Source organism: Triticum dicoccoides, chromosome 4A (assembly GCF_002162155.2).
Source record: "Triticum dicoccoides isolate Atlit2015 ecotype Zavitan chromosome 4A, WEW_v2.0, whole genome shotgun sequence".
Classification (NCBI taxonomy): Eukaryota; Viridiplantae; Streptophyta; class Magnoliopsida; order Poales; family Poaceae; genus Triticum; species Triticum dicoccoides.
Window position 1 is genome coordinate 296,489,676 of NC_041386.1, and position 18,287 is coordinate 296,507,962.

Genomic DNA, 18,287 nt, shown 5'->3' on the forward strand with positions numbered 1-18,287 from the left:
GGGTATCTGGCCCTTGCCAAGTTCATGGCGGCGACGCATGTCGGCTAAAATATCACCAAGATGCCTGGGAGCAGCGGTATCCTCACTGTGATAGGGGATACCCAGGATGCACTCCTGGCCCTCAAGTTCGCCTTCAAGGCCGTGGCAGCCGCACAACAAGGCGCCAAAGACACCCCAGAGTTCCCGGAAGCCATGCCCTCAAAGCAGAAACAGTTGTCCTCTCAAGATCGGGCCGATACGAAGCACGTGTCAGTCGACAACAGGGACTCAGGCCCCACCTTCACCATAGGCGCCGGCCTCCCCCCGGGCCAGGAAGAGGCGATGGTCGGTTTCCTCCGCCCGAACAAGGATGTGTTCACATGGGAGGAAACGGACCTGGTTGGAAACCCACGAGATGTGATCGAGCACCATTTGATGGTGTGCCTCGGTGCACGCCCGATGAAGTAGAAGGCGCAGCGGCAAGCATGGAGAAGTAGTCGTTCATCGTCCAGGAGGTCCACAAGCTGCAAGAAGTTGGCGTCATTCGGGAAGTGCGACACCCAGATTGGCTGGCCAATAAGGTCATCATCCCCAAGAAGGGCGGGAAGGATCGCATGTGCGTCGACTTCACGAGCCTCAACAAAGCTTGCTCTCAGGACCCTTTCCCTCTTCCGCGCATCGACCAGATCATCGACTCCACTGCCAAGTGTTACTTGTTGTGCTTCCTAGACGCCTTCTCGGGCGACCACCAAATCAAGATGGTGATGCAGGATGTTGAGAAGATAGCTTTCCTGAACCCATGCGGGATGTATTGCTACACATGCATGCGGTTCGGGCTGCGCAATGCCGGCGCAACCTTCCAATGGTTGATGCACATCGCCCTGGGCTGGCAGCTCAGGAGAAATGCCGAGGCATACATCAATGACATATTGGTCAAGTCACGGGAAGCAAGGACCCTTGTCGAAGATTTGGAAGAGACATTCACCAACTTGCGCATGGTAAACCTGCACCTCAATCCGGAGAAGTGTGTGTTCGGTGTCCCGTCCAGCAAGCTATTGGGTTTCCTGGTGTCACACAGAGGGATTGAGGCTAACCCGACGAATATCAAGGTGATAGAGAGGATGATCCCGCCGCAGACCCTCAAGGAGATGTAGAAGCTCGCAGGCTGCATAACTTCGTTTGGGGTGCTTCATCTCCAAGCTTGGCGAGCGCGCCCTCCCATTCTTTAAGATGATGAAAAAGAAGGGCCCGTTCAAATGGACTCCGGAGGCCGAGGCCGCTGGTGATGGTGGCGCCTCGCCCTCTCGAGACCCTGGTGATTTACCTGGCTGCCACACCCCATTCGGCCAGTGCAGCGCTTGTGGCGGTCTGGCAGGAGCGCTCAGACGCGGGTATGCGGCGTAGCGCCCCATGCACGGCCGCGGCATCGCCACCTTAGGACGGCACTCCTGAGGCCCTGGCTACTCCGTCAGACCGCAAGGCTCCCGAGGCCCCCTCATCGCAAGGAGGGCTACACATCACCGACACCCCTTCCCTCGTTGAGCACCCTGTGTACTACGTCGGCACAGTGTTGCACAACGTGCACGCTACCCCTAATGCAGAAGCTCCTACTCGTGCTCCTCGTCGCCTCTAGGAAGCTATGCCACTACTTCCAAGACCACCCCATTAAAGTTGTCTCTGTGTACCCCCTGGAGAAGGTGCTTGAGGGAGTCCTGGATAAGGGGGTCCTCGGGCATCAGGGCTTTGCAACATGGGCCGGACTAATGGGCCGCAAAGATACAAGATAGATGACTTTACACCGTGTCCGGATGGGACTCTCCTTTGTGTGGATGGCATGCCTGGCGTTCGGATATGAAGATTCTTTCTCTATAAACTGACTTTGTACAACCCTAACCCCCTCCGGTGTCTATATAAACCAGAGGGTTTAGTCCGTAGAGGCAATCATAATCATACATGCTAGACATCTAGGGCTTAGCCATTACGATCTCGTGGTAGATCAACTCTTGTAACCCCTATACTCAAAGTCAATCAAGCAAGACGTAGGGCATTACCTCCATCAAAAGGGCCCGAACCTGGGTAAACATTGTGTCCCTGTCTCCTGTTACCTTCGATCCTCAGACGCACAGTTCGGGACCCCCTACCTGAGATCTGCCGGTTTTGACACCGACATTGGTGCTTTCATTGAGAGTTTCACTGTGCCATCATCGAAAGGCTTGATTCCTCCATCGATCATCTACAAGGATGCTGCCGTGAAGAAGATTTTTCTCCCCGGCCAGATCTTTGTATTCGGCGGCTCCGCACTGCGTGTCAACTCGGTTGGCCACTTAGAGCAGATCGACAGCTACGACCCTGGTCACCGGATCAGTTTCAGAAATCTGAACTATGTCGCTGATATCCAAGGAGACTTGATCTTCCAAGGATTCGCAGCCCCAACCACCGCTCCGGCCTTAGATCCGGAGCACGCCACTAGGTCCGAAGACAGGGGGTCTAGAACACGCCGGACCCTCTACGACCATAGAGCTCAACACTGGAGAACCGGAGAGAATAGTGTCACCGGCTGTCATCTCAAGGCCGGACTCTTTTGTGGACACTTGCTCCAAACCCTCGAAGTCCGCGTCATGCAAGCTCGGCCCGGGAACTTTTGTCCCCATCCAAACCTCGCTCTTAAGCGAGGCTTTGGACTTAATGCGATCCCTCACCATCATAGAGGAACCTCTTCCGAATTACACCCAACTCGGACTAGGGGCTGAAAATAGGGTTTTTTACTTCCCACCCACCACCCACTTCATAGACACTGTCGATCATCTAACCAACACGCTCGACTACGCCTCTAAAGACGTCGATGGTTGGATGATGATGCCAGAGAGGAGAAGGTCCAAAACCCGCTGTTCATTAGATGCTAGATGACCACTTCCTCATACGACGTGTACATGGTGGGCACACCTAAAGAAGGCGACGACGATGATGAAAAGGATCCAGTTGAGGACAAACCTCCTGAGATACCACCAAAGTGCTGACGTCAGCGGCGCCGCTCTAAATCGTGTCGCGGAAAAGATAACAATACCAGCACCGGAGACGATGACACTCTGGAGAACACCGAAGACTAAGAAGACCCCATCAAACTAACATCCGAACAGGATGATCGGGAGGACGGGCAAATTGACCCCGAGGATCAAGCAGGGAACGAAAGACTCGGAGGATAGCAACTATATACGACTCTCTGAGGACGACGTGAGCGTCGGTGACGAAGATTTCATCGTGCCAGAGGAACCCCTCGAACAAGAATGCTTTAAGTGCTGGCTAATAGCCACTACAAGAAGCCTAAAGAAAAAGCAGCAACAACTTCAAGCTGACCAAGACCGCTCAATGACAGATGGACTAATGTCCAAGCAGCCGAAAAAACGACCTCGAACGCCCAACAAAGAGTTACCCGAAGCATAAACTGCTACCCCAATTAGACGATGAGGCGCTGGAGCCCATACTACCCGCGCGTAACGCGCCTGAGGGACCTAACCGACCACCATGTGGCCGGGACAGAACAACAACTCAAGCCGAACACCAGCCCGCGCCACCTCTCCGTAAAAGGAGAGAAACAACAGCTCGGGGATACGCTTATGACCTATGTCAGGACCTGGACAATATATCCGACGAGACCAGGTCAATCTACGGATCAAGGGGGCGTGCCCAAGCGCGAGAGGACGGCAATCAGGTATGGCGCAACAAACACAACTCGACCAGGGCCGAAAACCGCATACGGGCTTCATCCGGACTGTGCGTGACGTTGCCTGATATAGAGGTGCCACACACCCCCTATGCTTCACCGATGAGGTAATGGAACACCAGTTCCCAAAAGGGTTTAAACCCATGAACATCGAATCATACGATGGCACAACAAATCCTGCAGTATGGATTGAAGATTTTCTTCTCCACATTCACATGGCACGCGGTGATGATCAACATGCCATCAAGTACCCCCCCTAAAACTCAAGGGGACAACACGGCATTAGCGGAGTAGCCTACCAGAAAACTCTATTGGTAGTTGGGAAGACTTGGAGGGCGCATTCGGAGACAACTTCTGAGGTACCTATGTTTGGCCCCCAGACGCCGATAATCTTACTCACATAATCCAGCAACCCGGAGAAACAACAGCTCTGGACTAAGTTCTAAATCAAAAAGAACTAGACTGTGGATTGTCCGAACGCCGAAGCCCTCACGGACTTCAAACATAGCGTCCGAGATGAGTGGCTCATCTGACACCTCGGCCAAGAAAGGCCGAAGTCCATGGCAGCCCTTACCGCACTTATGACCCGCTTTAGCGCGGGAGAGGATAGTTGGCTTGCTCGTAGAAGCAATAGCACCAGCGACCGTTGCACCTCCGAACCCAGGGACGGCAACGGCAAGCCACGATGCAACAAGCACAAGCGTCGAAACAATAATGAAGGGACCCAAGACACGACGGTCAATGCCGGATTCAGTGGCTCCAAACCCGTTCAAAAGAAGAAGCCATTCAAGGCAAACAGAGATGGCCCATCCAGTTTAGACCGAATACTTGATTGGCCTTGCTAGATTCATGGCACCCCCGATAAACCCGCCAATCACACCAATAGAAATTGTTGGGTCTTTAAACAGGCCGGCAAAATCAATGCCGAACACAAGAGGAAAGGGTCGCCTGGCCGACGATGACCAAGAGCCTCGTCAACCGAACACGGGGGGACAGAAGCAATTTCCCCCGAAGTAAAAACAGTGAATATAATATATATCACACATATCCCTAAGAGGGAGCACAAGCATGCTTTACGGGACGTCTACGCCATAGAGCTGGTCGCCCCAAAATTCAACCCATGGTCGGCTTGCCCGATCACCTTCGCTCGAAAGGACCACCCAACCAGTATCTATCATGGAGGTTCGGCAGCTCTGGTCCTCGATCCAATCATCTCACGTGAGTCCTCATGGACGGCTGCAGCAGTCTCAATCTACTTTATCAAGACATTGTCCGCAAAATGGGCATCGATCAGTCAAGAATCAAGACCACTAAAACTACCTTTGAAGGAGTAATACCTAGTGTAGAGGCCCGCTGCACGGGCTCAATCACGCTGGAAGTCATCTTCGGTTCGCCGGACAACTTCCGAAGTGAAGACCTGACCTTTGATATCGTCCCGTTCCATAGTGGCTATCACGCACTGCTCGGACGAACCGCTGTCGCCCGCTTTAACACGGTCCCGCACTACGCTTATCTAAAGCATAAGATGGTCCACATGGTGTCATTGCAATCAACGGAAACATGGAACGCTCCCTCTGTACTAAGGAGCATACCCCGGCCATTGCGGACGAAGTACAAAGAGGCCCTGTCAAGCCACAAACGTCATCGGTTATTAAGCCGTCGGACTCTATTACACAAGGCCGGCCAATTCCGCATGCTAACAGCTTGGCAATTCCAGAGCTGGGTTACCAGCTTTGCCTTCATGGATCGCCTTGTGTATCTGCGAAAGTCCTACCGTGCATGCATAATTACACAGTCAACGTACCTTGGGCATTAGCGGAGACACAATACGAACATGCCTATTGTTGGGGATATCACTACTAGGCGTAAACCGGCCTATCTGGGCCGGGTTAACTTCATCAGTAGTTAAGTATGTTCAAGCCCAAGAAGGCAGATGAGGGCTCAAGGCCCATAGTCGGTTCAAGGCCTGTAGCCATAAACCGGCGTTGGTATTTAACTTGTATTGTAAGTTAGGAATAAGTAGAGACCAAACCGGACACATCTATGAGCCGGTGTTGGGACTCTGTGAACCGACGGGCGTCAGCCGTGTATATAAGGGGACGACCCAACGGCGGTTCAAGGACAACAGACAACAACTCAAGACTTAGGCGAAGCTTGTTTGCTCCCTAGTCATCGAAACCCCATCAATTCCATCACAACTAGACGTAGGCTTTTACCTTCATCGAAGGGGCCGAACTAGTATAAACTCTCTTGCGTCCCTGTGTCCGCTTTAACCCCTTCAAGCTAACCCGTCGCGATGGCTCCACGACTAAGTCCTTTCTCTAGGACATCTGCCGTGACAAAACCACGACAGTTGGCGCCCACCGTGGGGCTATCGCACGATGGTTTCAAGTTCTTGGAGGGCCGCTTCGAAGGACTCGAGGGCTACGCTGTGGGCCGGATGACTAAGAGTCGTCGCGGCAAGCTCTACATCGATGATGCAGGCTGGGGCCCCGAGGCCGGCTCAGTTGAGTACGGGTACCGGGTCCCCTTTGGTAGCATACATGTTTTCATCGGCAAGATTGGTGAACCGGGCCCTGAGCTGGACATCTGCACCAACCTCGTCGAAACGGCTCAGCATGCGCAGTCCGCAAGGGTTAAAACAACCATGAAGCGTGCCTTTGTGGGAGTCATCCATGGAGGAAGTTACGAGGATGGATCGGAATCTCGCGGCGAGACCGTCGTTTATTCCGGCGATGAGTCATCAACCGGAGAAACCGAATCTCTATATCAGCTACAAGATGGCCGGATTGGGGGCTGTTCCCATGGCGACAGTATTCCGGACCCCTCTGATCTACCCAACCGAGTTGGAATATTCATGGCCGGCACACAAGCACCGCTTCATTCTTCGACCGCTGCGCCAATAACCTCCGGTTCAGTAGCGGCGACAGCTGCCGGGGCAGGAAGCTCTGCACGCCCGCCGGCTCAAGTTCTATCAGATCTATTTGATGCATTGGTTGTGCTTATGGCAGAAGCTAATCCGGCGAATCAGGAAGTCCACAACGCGGAGATTGCAAAGGTGAAGGAATAGATCACCCAGGCCAAGGCGGACCTGGTAGTTGAGAATGCCAGGATGACCACAGAGCAGGCCGCTTTAGACGCACAAGCCTACAGGCTCATGTTGGACCAGAACGCGTCACATGAAGTCATGAAGAGGAAGTAGCGATCCCGTTTACCTTCAGTTTTCGAGGCCAGAGACCTTTTCAACACCCCAGGAGCAGGAACCAGTAATCCGCTGGAGGGAAACCAGCTGGAAGCTCCGGGGACCGGTGCGCCGGTTCAGCCCCGTCTGATGAATCCGCCTCGTCAAAACACTGTTATACCTCAGGCTGTTTCAACACCTCCGGGTCACTACTCCAACCCAATGGACAATCTCGTTGCCGCTGGTGCACGGCTGGAGGCCATTCCAGTTGAGGGTGACTCACCGCAGGCGGTAGATACACGAAAGGTCAAAGAGCTTCTTAGGAAAGCTTTGGTCCAACAGGAAGCATACTCGTACAGCTGCGACTGGATCCACTCGACCCCTCGTCCAAGCCGGAGCTATAGCAGGCGTATGGATGAACCAGCAGTATCAAGTAACGAACGACGTCGAGCACCCCGCGGCAATAACCCGGACGGGTGGTGCTGATAACGCTCAAGAAGTGGTGGACCGGGCCCGAGCGCGCCGGGAGGCCGAGTTAGCCGCACAGTATCAGGCTCGGCAGCTTACGCCGTTTCGTCCAACTATTTCGATCGAGCCCGATGTTACTTCTAGCTCTTTGGGGGTGCCTTGCCTTGTCCCCTCTTTACGCAATGTGCGCCTGCCCAAGGATTTCAAGGGCCCGCACAAGGTACCAAATTACACGGCGGATCAACCCCCAGAGACATGGGTGGAGAGCTATGAGATGGCCATGGAGATGCTTGACATGGATGATGCGGCATGTGCGAAGTACTTCACCATGATGCTTGAAGGAATGGCCTGCACTTGGTTAAAAAGCTTACCGGCCAACTCTATCAGTTCATGGGCCCAATTACGAGCCCAGTTTATCAGTAATTTCAAGGATACATGTAAGCAGCCTATGTCGATAGTGGACTTGGCTGCCTGTGTCCAGGAGGAAGGAGAATCGACGACTCATTGGGTGCGCCGGGTCTCATAAGTGTTGCATTCATCAGATCGCATCAACGCTGACACCGCAGTCTTAACCCTAGAAGGCAACTGCCGGTTTGGCCCCCTAAAGCTGAAGTTGGGACGGATGAAGCGCCATTGCACTGACATGGGTACCCTCATGGCTGCTTTGGTAAAGTATGCTGATTCTGATAGTACCAAGGATCCCGAATCTAATGATGACAAGGCAGGGAAGGGAAAGAGGAACAACAACTCCAAAGGTCAGCAGCATCACTTGGCAGGCAATGGTGGCGGAGGCAAGCGTAAAGCGGATGGTAACATGGACTTTGTGGCTAATACCAACGCGCAGGACAAGGGCCAGCGACGCAAGGGTAAACCGCCAAATCGCAGTGGGGCACCCAACCCTAACCCGGACCGCCTAAATTATCTACTGAGCCAGCCCTGTCCAAGACATGGGACGAAGGAGGTGCCAGCAAACCACCTTTGGAAGGATTGCTTCATTATGCAGGAGTTCAAGAATTCTAATGCTTTCCGGTATGATCATGGCTCCGGCGGTGGCTCAGGATCCGGCCCGGGTTACGGTGGAGTAAATTCCGGTTCAGGATTTAATGGTAATCCGGGCGGACATAATAATCAAAATAATCAGAACAACCAGGGTGGTTACAACCAGCAGCAGCAACAGTCAGGTTACCAGAGCAACCCAAAGCAGTTGAATAGTGGGCAGTACCATGTCTTCACCACTAGCTTGGACAAGCGAGACCAGAAGATTCAGAGGCGGGCAGTCAACTCTGTTGAACTGGTCGTGCCCCGTTATCTACGCTGGTCTGAACAACCAATCATATGGAGCAGAGAGGATCACCCTCCCTAGGTTGATAATCCGGCCCAGTTGGCTCTGGTGGTGGCGCCTCAGGTGGGAGGTTACAAGTTCACCAAAGTGCTCAGGATGGAGGGAGCAGCATTAATATCTTGTACTATGACACCTTCCGTCTTATGGGACTAACGGATAAAAATCTCAAACCGTCTAATATGGTGTTCCACAGTGTGGTACCTGGAAAGTCAGCATATCCTGTTGGTAAGATAGCTCTGGAAGTGGCCTTTGGAGATGATCATGATTCTAGGTCGGAAACATTGACATTTGAAGTGGTGAAAATCCAAAGTCCATATCACACCCTGTTTGGGCGACCGGCCTACGCCAAGTTTATGGCACGGCCCTGTTATGTGTATTTGCAGCTCAAAATGCCGGGTCACAAGGCGATAATAACGGTTCACGGAAGCCGTAAAATCGCTTTGGAGTGCGAGGAAGGAGATGCGGCCTACGCAGAGTCGGTTTGTGCCACCGAGGAGCTGAAGTACGAAGTCAACAATGTTGATCCGGCGGACATGACTCCATTAAAGAAGCCAACTACGGAGCATGATCCGGCACTGAAGTTGAAATCGGTGGCAGAAACTAAGCTTGTTGACTTCGTACCTAGCGATTCGTCCAAGCAATTCAGCATCAGTGCCAACTTGGATCCGAAATAGGAAAGCGCGCTCATCGAGTTCATCCGTGAGAATCGGGACATTTTTGCATGGAAGCCCTCCGGCATGCCAGGTGTACCGAGGCAACTCGCTGAGCACACCCTTAATGTGGATCCTAAATACAAAACGGTGAAACAGTTCCTCCGCCGGTTTAACGAAGAAAGACGCAAGGCGATTGGAGAAGAGGTAGCCAGGCTCTTAGCAGCTGGCTTTATTGTTGAAGTTTTTCACCCTGAGTGGCTTGCCAATCCGGTGCTGGTCCTTAAGAAAAACGGCACCTGGCGCATGTGTGTGGATTACACAGACCTTAATAAGGCTTGTCCAGCAGATCCTTTTGCCCTCCCCCATATTGATCAAATTATTGATGCTACGGCGGGTTGTGAGCGTTTAAGTTTTTTGGATGCATATTCTGGCTATCATCAGATCAAAATGGAAGTTAAGGACCAGGAGAAGACGGCATTCATAACTCCCTTTGGAGCCTTCTGCTATGTGTCTATGCCCTTTGGGCTCAAGAGTGCCCAGGCAACTTATCAACGCTGTGTAAAAAATTGTCTTCACAAGCAGATTGGCCGTAATGTACATGCTTACGTGGATGATATCGTGGTTAAGTCCAGGGAGAAGGAGACTCTGGTTGACGATTTGAAGGAAACCTTTGATAATCTGAGGACATACAAGATGATGCTTAATCCGGCCAAGTGTGTCTTTGGTGTACCGGCAGGCAAGTTATTGGGTTTTCTGGTGTCCAACAAGGGAATTGAGGCTAATCCGGAGAAGATCACATCCATCACCTCCCTGGCTAAACCGAAGGTATCAATGATGTTCAATGCCTAGCAGGCCGGATTGCCGCGTTGAGCCGGTTTATCAGCCGCCTTGGTGAGAAGGCAATCCATTTGTATCAGATGTTGAAGAAGACGGATCAGTTCGTCTAGAGTTCCGCAGCTGACGAAGCATTTGAGGACTTAAAGCAGCAATTGGCCAATCCGCCTGTGCTCGCCGCTCCCATTGACAAGGAGCCGTTACTGATATATGTTGCCGCTAATGCTCGTGCGGTCAGCGTGGCTATTGTGGTGGAGCAAAAGGAGGCAGGTAAGGAGCATCCGGTTCAACGTCCGGTCTATTATATCAACGAGGTACTCATTGAGTCCAAGCAAAGGTATCCGCATTGGCAGAAGCTGGTGTACGGAGTTTTTTTGGCAAGCCGGAAGCTTAAGCAATACTTCCAAGGGCACCCAATTACGGTGGTCAGTTCTGCTCCTTTGGGGGATACCATCCAGAACCGGGAAGCGACTGGCCGGATTGCCAAGTGGGCTATAGAGCTTGGGCCGCACGGATTGAAGTATGTGCCTCGGACGGCGGTTAAGTCTCAAGCACTTGTTGATTTCATCAATGATTGGACGGAACTGCAAGCACCTGAAGAAATGCCGTATCACACATATTGGACCATCCATTTTGACGGATCCAGGCAATTGGAAGGCTTGGGGGCTGGAGTCGTATTAACTTCCCCACGAGGTGATAAGTTTTGTTACATTCTCCGCTTAATGTTCCCTTGTACTAACAATGCAGCTGAATATGAAGCCTTGCTCCATGGTCTCCGGATGGCTAAGGAGATGAATCTAAGTCGAGTTAAGTGCTTCAGTGACTCGGACCTCATGGCTCAACAAGTATCTGGCACTTGGGACTCCAAGGACCCACTCATGGCAGCATATCATCGTGAGGTGGATATTATTGCAGGTCACTTTAAAGGCTATCAGGTGGACCACGTGGACCGACGGAAGAATGAAGCGGCGGACGCTTTAAGCCGGCTGGGCTCTTAGCGCAAACCGGTCCCGCCCAATGTTTTTCTGGATGTGCTGCACAACCCGTCGGTCAAGCTCCCTGGTGAAGCGGATTTGGCTATTCCTGATCCGGAGGCTCAATTGGTGGCACCTCTTCATGTCATTCTGGATTGGATGCTTCCTTACCTGGCGTACATGAACCGGGGCGAGTTACCAGAGGATGAGACTCTGACCCGACAGATAATCCGGCGGTCTAAGTCCATGACTATTGTCAATGGTGAGTTGCATCATTGCAGTGTATCAGGGGCGTTTCAACGCTGTGTATCTCCTGAAGAAGGCTGTGAAATTTTGTGTGAGATCCACGAAGGAGATTGTGGTCACCACACCGGTTCAAAATCTTTGGTAGCTAAAGCGTTTCGCCATGGCTTCTATTGGTTAACTGCTCATGCTGATGCGGAGGATCTGGTCAGACGATGTGACGGTTGCCAAAAGTTTTCAAGACGTGCTCATGTGCCGGCTCCAGAATTGAGAATGATTCCAATTACTTGGACGTTTGCGACTTGGGGTCTGGATATGGTTGGGCCTTTCAAAAGGTCCAAAGATAAGAAGACCCACCTCTTGGTGGCGGTTGACAAGTTTACAAAGTGGGTGGAAGCAGAACCTGTTAGCAAGTGTGATGCGGCCACGGCGGTTCAGTTCATCAAAAAAGTGATTTTCCGGTTTGGCTTTCCACACAGTATCATCACGGATAATGGTACCAATTTGTCCAAGGGTGCCATGAAGGAGTTCTGTGAACGGGAGCACATCCGGCTTGACGTTTCATCAGTGGCACACCCACAGTCCAATGGTCAAGCAGAAGGGGCTAATCAAGAGATCTTGAGAGGCATCAAGCCCCGGCTTATGGTTCCTTTGCAGAGAACGCCGGGTTGTTGGGTAGAAGAGTTACCATCTATGTTATGGAGCATCAATACTACACCCAACAGATCAACAGGATACATGCCGTTCTTCATGGTCTACGGAGCGGAGGCGGTTCTCCCAAGTGATATCCATCATGACTCACCTCGTGTGGCAGCTTATGTTGAAGTGGACAACGAGATAGCACGGAAAGACGCCTTGGACCTGTTGGATGAAGAACGTGACATAGCAGCCGCCCGCTCGGCGATTTACCAACAGGATCTTCGTCGTTATCACAGTCACCGAGTCAGAACCAGAGCCTTTCAGGAAGGAGATTTGGTGCTTCGGCTCATCCAGGACCAGACTGATATGCATAATCTATCCCCACCTTGGGAGGGACCTTTCGTGGTCAGCAAGAATCTGCACAACGGGTCATACTATCTGATCGATATTCGAGAGCATAAAGACTCACGTACATCAGAGGAAGAGACCAACAGGCCGTGGAACATAGCTCATCTTTGGCCTTACTATACCTGAGCCATTGGCTATACTCATGTACATATTACGATGATGTATATATTATGATTAAATATAATAAACCGGAACCTCAACTAAAGCGGGGTATCTATTCTTTTACATCATGTGTGGTTACGCGGACTTGTTCTAAAGCGGCCTCCGGTTTACCCCTTGAGTTAGCTTTTCAAAAGCATCATGTTATATCACTTGGGGGCTTGGTCGTGTCCGAACCAATGCAACACCTCTTGATAGGCGACAGCCACCAGATCACTTGGGGACTTGGTCACGTGTGAACCAGTCACGCCTCTTGATCGGCCTAAGGCCACAGAATCACTTGGGGGCTTGGTCGAACCCGAACCATTGCCACGCCTCTTGATCGGCATAAATGCCATAGTTTCGTTTGGGGACTTGGCTGACTTGAACCATAGCTACACCTATTCGGAGCTTGGTCATGTCCGACCATGGTAACGCCATCTGATCGGCTCAAATAAGCCTCTTTTTGCAAACGGTTTTATCATTGCCTTTGCTTCACAATTTTCTTTGATAGATATTTATTTCTTTTTGTTGCGTTTTTTAAACCCACAAAATTTTAAACCGGTTCACACTGTCAATTGACGGAACACGGTCCATTTTTAATCCAGAGACTATTTGCTCGGTTTGATTTTTTGTTAACATCCTATTACGGAGTAACACGGTGTTTTCTTATAACCCGGCACGATTTACATGGTAAACCGGCATTATATATATACAGGAGCTGCTATCTCCTCCAACAGTGTGGGTTTATAAACCTCCGCTTCAAGATTGGCTAAGCCAACTTCATGCCCGACGATGGCAGGTATTATGTATCTCAAAGATTTGATCATATGCTTAAATTTCAAATATTTTGATTTTATATATGCAGACATCATACTCCGCCTGACAGTACAACCGCGGTAGCACTTTAAGATTTTTTATGTAACAGAAAATACTTTGGAAAGTTCATCACCCAAAGGAAGCACAAGTTGCAGTGGTTATGCACGAAGGCATATAAAGATCAAGAGTGTCAGCTAGCCTATTACAAGGCAACACGGTGCCCAAAATAAGATCATTGTTTTTTCAAAGGATAAGCAGTTTAAACCGGCTTCCGGTTCAAGCTTGGTCACCAGCCTGGCCTGATGGTTGTGGGTCATCCCGCGCCGCTTCTACTTCAGTTTCTCTATCCAGCGGCTGTAAATCAACAGTTGTCCAGTCGATTCCCATTAATGCTCGAAAGACAGCTTCATCATGGATCAGCAATGACGGTTCAATATCGGGAGCGTAAGTATGCTTACAGATTGGAGGGATAAGATTTTCCGCTTCATGAATTGGTGCAGCTACTCGCTTGTTTTGCTTGTCATATTGGGCTTGATAATGAGACAAGTCTGCTTCTTCAACCAATTGACAAGCTAGCGGACGCACCTCCTGGTTTATTGCTCGCAGATCCGCTTCACTAAACTCTGACCCGTCTTCCTTCAAACTGGGATAGCCCTGAGGCACTTCAATAGGATCAAAATCCGGCACCCAAGCTTTTGCCCGGATTAAGGCATTGATCGCGCCGGTTCGAGCAGCAGATTTCTTCAGCTCTTCAACCTGAGCAGGAAGCACCGACAGTTTCTTCAGAGTGTCCTGAATCAAAGTGGGCACCGGATAGTTGTGGGATGCGGTACAGATGATCCGCTGTGCACCAGTGTACAGTTGTTCGATCAACGTGTATGCGGCTTTCAATTTCTTCCGCACATCTGACCCCAAGTGACCAATGCGTGTCCCTAAAATATCACAAAGGGTTAACAAACCGGCAGCTCTGTAAGATGGCCGAATCAATTCAGAAATCAAACCGGCTTACCAAAGATAGAAGCGGTCATGGCATGCACGTGCCGCTTTATGCTGGTCAGTTCGTCCACCACCGGTTTTAGTGCAGCCTCGGCGTCTTCTGCTTGTTTGGTTAAAGCGGATTTTTCAGTAGCCCAATCCACCCGCTCCTTCTTGAAATCCTTCTTAAGCTGTTCCATGACGCTTAAGGCGCTGGTCAACTCCTCTTTTGCTTTTGAGGTTTCAGTCTGTTGGGACTTCAGGTTTTCTTGGAGATCAGCGATTTGGGTCTCTTTTGTGTCGGATCAGAAGATGAAGTGGTTCTCTTCTTGTGAGCAGGCCGTTTCACGACTTTAGTCTTTGGCCGGGTTGGTTGTTCCGGTTTGTCTGGCTTTTCTGGCTTCTCCTGTGGAAGTTTCTTGCTCCAAAACGGATCATTACCCTGTTTAAACAGACATTGATATTAATCAATGACCAGATATATCAATAACAGGTTCAGTAAAAAGAAAAAAAATCAAATTCTTACAGCTGGCGGTTTGTTGGTGGCACAGAAGGGAAGCAGGCCGGTTCGAGCACAGACGTATTCCGGTTCATTCAGCATTTTATTCACAGCCTCTGTGATTTCTTCGTCGGTGAGCTGGATGTTAGCATGTCGCAGTGGGTCGTCAACACTGCCAGTATACTCGCACATTAAACCGGAGCGCTGACTAAGGGGCAGTATGCTCCACGATATCCAACAGCGAGCAAGATCAACTCCTGTTAAACCATTGGCCATGAAGGCTCTGAGCTTGGACAGTTGAGGAGCGTATTTGCTTCTCTCCTTGGCAGTCAACCTTTGCGGAAAGGGGTGTGCATTGCTAAGTCGCTCCGGACGAAAGCCAGGCAAAGGATTTTCACCAGCAGGGGAGGTGTCTTTGCAATAGAACCATGTTTGATTCCACTCTTTGGGGTGGCTGTGCAGTTTGGCGTGAGGGTATGTGACCTCTTTTCTTTTCTGAATCGCCACACCGCCAATTCCGTATTGGAACCGTCAGAAAATTCAGTTCGGCGGTTTAGATGGAAACAGTCTCCGAACAATTCCACTATGGGCTCCTCTTGAAAGAACACCTCATAGAGCACTTGGAAGTGACACATGTTTGTAACAGAGTTGGGGCCAGTGTCTTGTGGATGGAGTTGAAAATCGGCTAAAACGTCCTGGTAAAATTTAGAACCGGGCGGCTTAAAGCCCCGGGCTAAGTGATCTACGAAAACGACGACCTCTCCTTCTTGAGGTGTGGGAGGACATTCTTTGCCAGGGGCTCTCCAATGGATGGTGTTTTTGCTGCCTAAAGCGCCGATCAGGACTAAATTGTTTAGTTGAGTCTCTGTGACGCGAGAAGGAACCCAGTTGCACTCATATACTTGCTTGGCCATGATGAAATCTACAAGATAGGTGATTCCGGTTCAAGAATGAATTGATTAAAGTGCAATGGTATGTACAATGTTAAACCGAAGACAATTCTATGTAAACCGGAGTTTTATGAAGCAACAGCATCCGGCGGTTCAACAAGGGAACTAATGGTATATATCGGTTTGGCAATTTTTCTACAAAGTTAAACCGCCGGATCTAAGCATTGAAAACAGTTGAGATTGCGGATGGATAAGTGTACAAGAAACAGATTTCACAAGATTTCTCTACAGCGACGGATCTGAAGCAAGTTTAGAAAACAAGGAAAATATTCAAGGTTCAAAAAAGAATAGTACCGAATCAATGGGAAGAGATACAGGTAGATCTATGGTCTTGAAGCATATAAGTAAAGGCGGATGCTAAGAACTTCTGCTACACAGAGCAAAGGTTCACAGGTTCATCTAGGATCTATCATATGAGTATGAAGCAGACGATGAACACTGAAGAACTTCGAAACCCTAGAACGGATCTACGGAGGAAAAGGTGAAGAATTCACTGGAGCCGAGGAAGAAACAGAAGGTCGCCGCGATGCTCTGGTACAACCAGGGTGATGCAGCGGCCAAGGTTGGAGCAGAGGTCGTCGACGGCGGCGGGGCTCCGAAGCTAGATGACGCGGGGAAGACGAAGCAGAAGTGCACGAAGGGGAAAAAGAAATGACCCTTCGGTCCTATTTATAAGGCAAGGGATAGGTGTCAGGCGTGAAAATCAAGGGACCATGGGTTTGGAAACGAAGCTGTCGCCTTAATTGTTGCAGATCTATTAAGGTTCTTTATAACTGGTGACGTCATGCCAGTTTACAACAACCAGAGAAGATGACATCACGGCGGTTCAACAAACTACAAGAAGATATTGAAGATGAAGATTTTTGCTAAGGATTGACATGAACCTGTTCAAATCAATCTGGGGCCTAATGTTGGGGATATCACTACTGGGCGTAAACCGGCCTATCTGGACCGGGTTAACTTCGTCAGTAGTTAAGTATGTTAAAGCCCAAGAAGGCAGATGAGGGCTCAAGGCCCATAGTCAGTTCAAGGCCTGTAGCCGTAAACCGGCGTTGGTATTTAACTTGTATTGTAAGTTAGGAATAAGTAGAGACCAAACCGGACACATCTATGAGACGGTATTGGGACTCTGTGAACCGACGGGCGTCACCCGTGTATATAAGGGGATGACCCAACGGCGGTTCAAGGACAATAGAAAACAACTCGAGACTTAGGCGAAGCTTGTTTGCTCCCTAGTCATTGAAACCCCATCGACGTAGGCTTTTACCTTCATCGAAGGGGCCGAACTAGTATAAACTCTCTTGCGTCCCTGTGTCCGCTTTAACCCCTTCAAGCTAACCCGTCGCGATGGCTCCACGACTAAGTCCTTTCTCTAGGACATCTGCCGTGACAAAACCACGACACCTATAGTACGGCTTGACCCTATTCGACCTTCCCTTTCTCTTTAATTATATTTTATCTTTACCATAGGTGCATAAAAACCTGCTAATCCTACGGACTCATAAGGACTCTCTCCAAGCCTGGTTCTGTACAAATAGTTGAAAACCATTCCTCTCAAGGAATCTTTTCTTACTCAGGCGAAAGCGGCGCAGACATGTGGCAGGAAGGTGCAAAGGACTTCATTGTAACACCCCAGATATAACTTTCCCAATTTGTACTTCAACTCTTGCCGTTTCCGGCGTTAAGTTATTTTATTTTCTCGGGTTCGGGTCTTTGTCTCCGTGTGTTGTTGTCGTTGTCATGCATCTCATATCATGTCATCATGTGCATTGCATTTGCATACGTGTTCGTCTCATGCATTCGAGCATTTTCCCCGTTGTCCGTTTTGCATTCCGGCGCTTCGTTCTCCTTCGGTGGTCATTTCTAGCTTTCTTTCGTGTGTGGGGATTAAACATTTCCGGATTGGACCGAGACTTGCCAAGCGGCCTTGGTTTACTACCGGTAGACCGCCTGTCAAGTTTCGTACCATTTGGACTTCGTTTGATACTCCAACGGTTAACCGAGGGACCGAAAAGGCCTTGTGTGTGTTGCAGCCCAACACCCCTCCCATTTGGCCCAAAACCCACCAAACTCTGCTCCACCATCTAGAGCGTTCGATCACGATTGCGTGGCCGAAAACCGCACCTCATTTGGACTCTCCTAGCTCCCTCTATGCCTATATATACCTCCCCCATTCCAAATCTCGGATCCCCTCGTCAAACCCTAAAAAATACCATCTCCGCCGTCGCCGGACGTGTCCGCACAGGCCGGACAACGTCCGGATCCGCCTCCGCCAACCGGGAGATGCCACGTGGGCGCCCCGGACCACATCACCGCCGCCACTCCCGCCGGCCCGCCCAGGCCCGAGGCGGGCCCTCTCCCGCGGCTCACCGGGCCGCGCGCCCCGCGCCCTCTCTCCTTCATCCCGAGCCGCTCGCCGCCTCCCTGCTGCCATCACGCCAGTGCCGCGCCGCCGTCAGCCGCC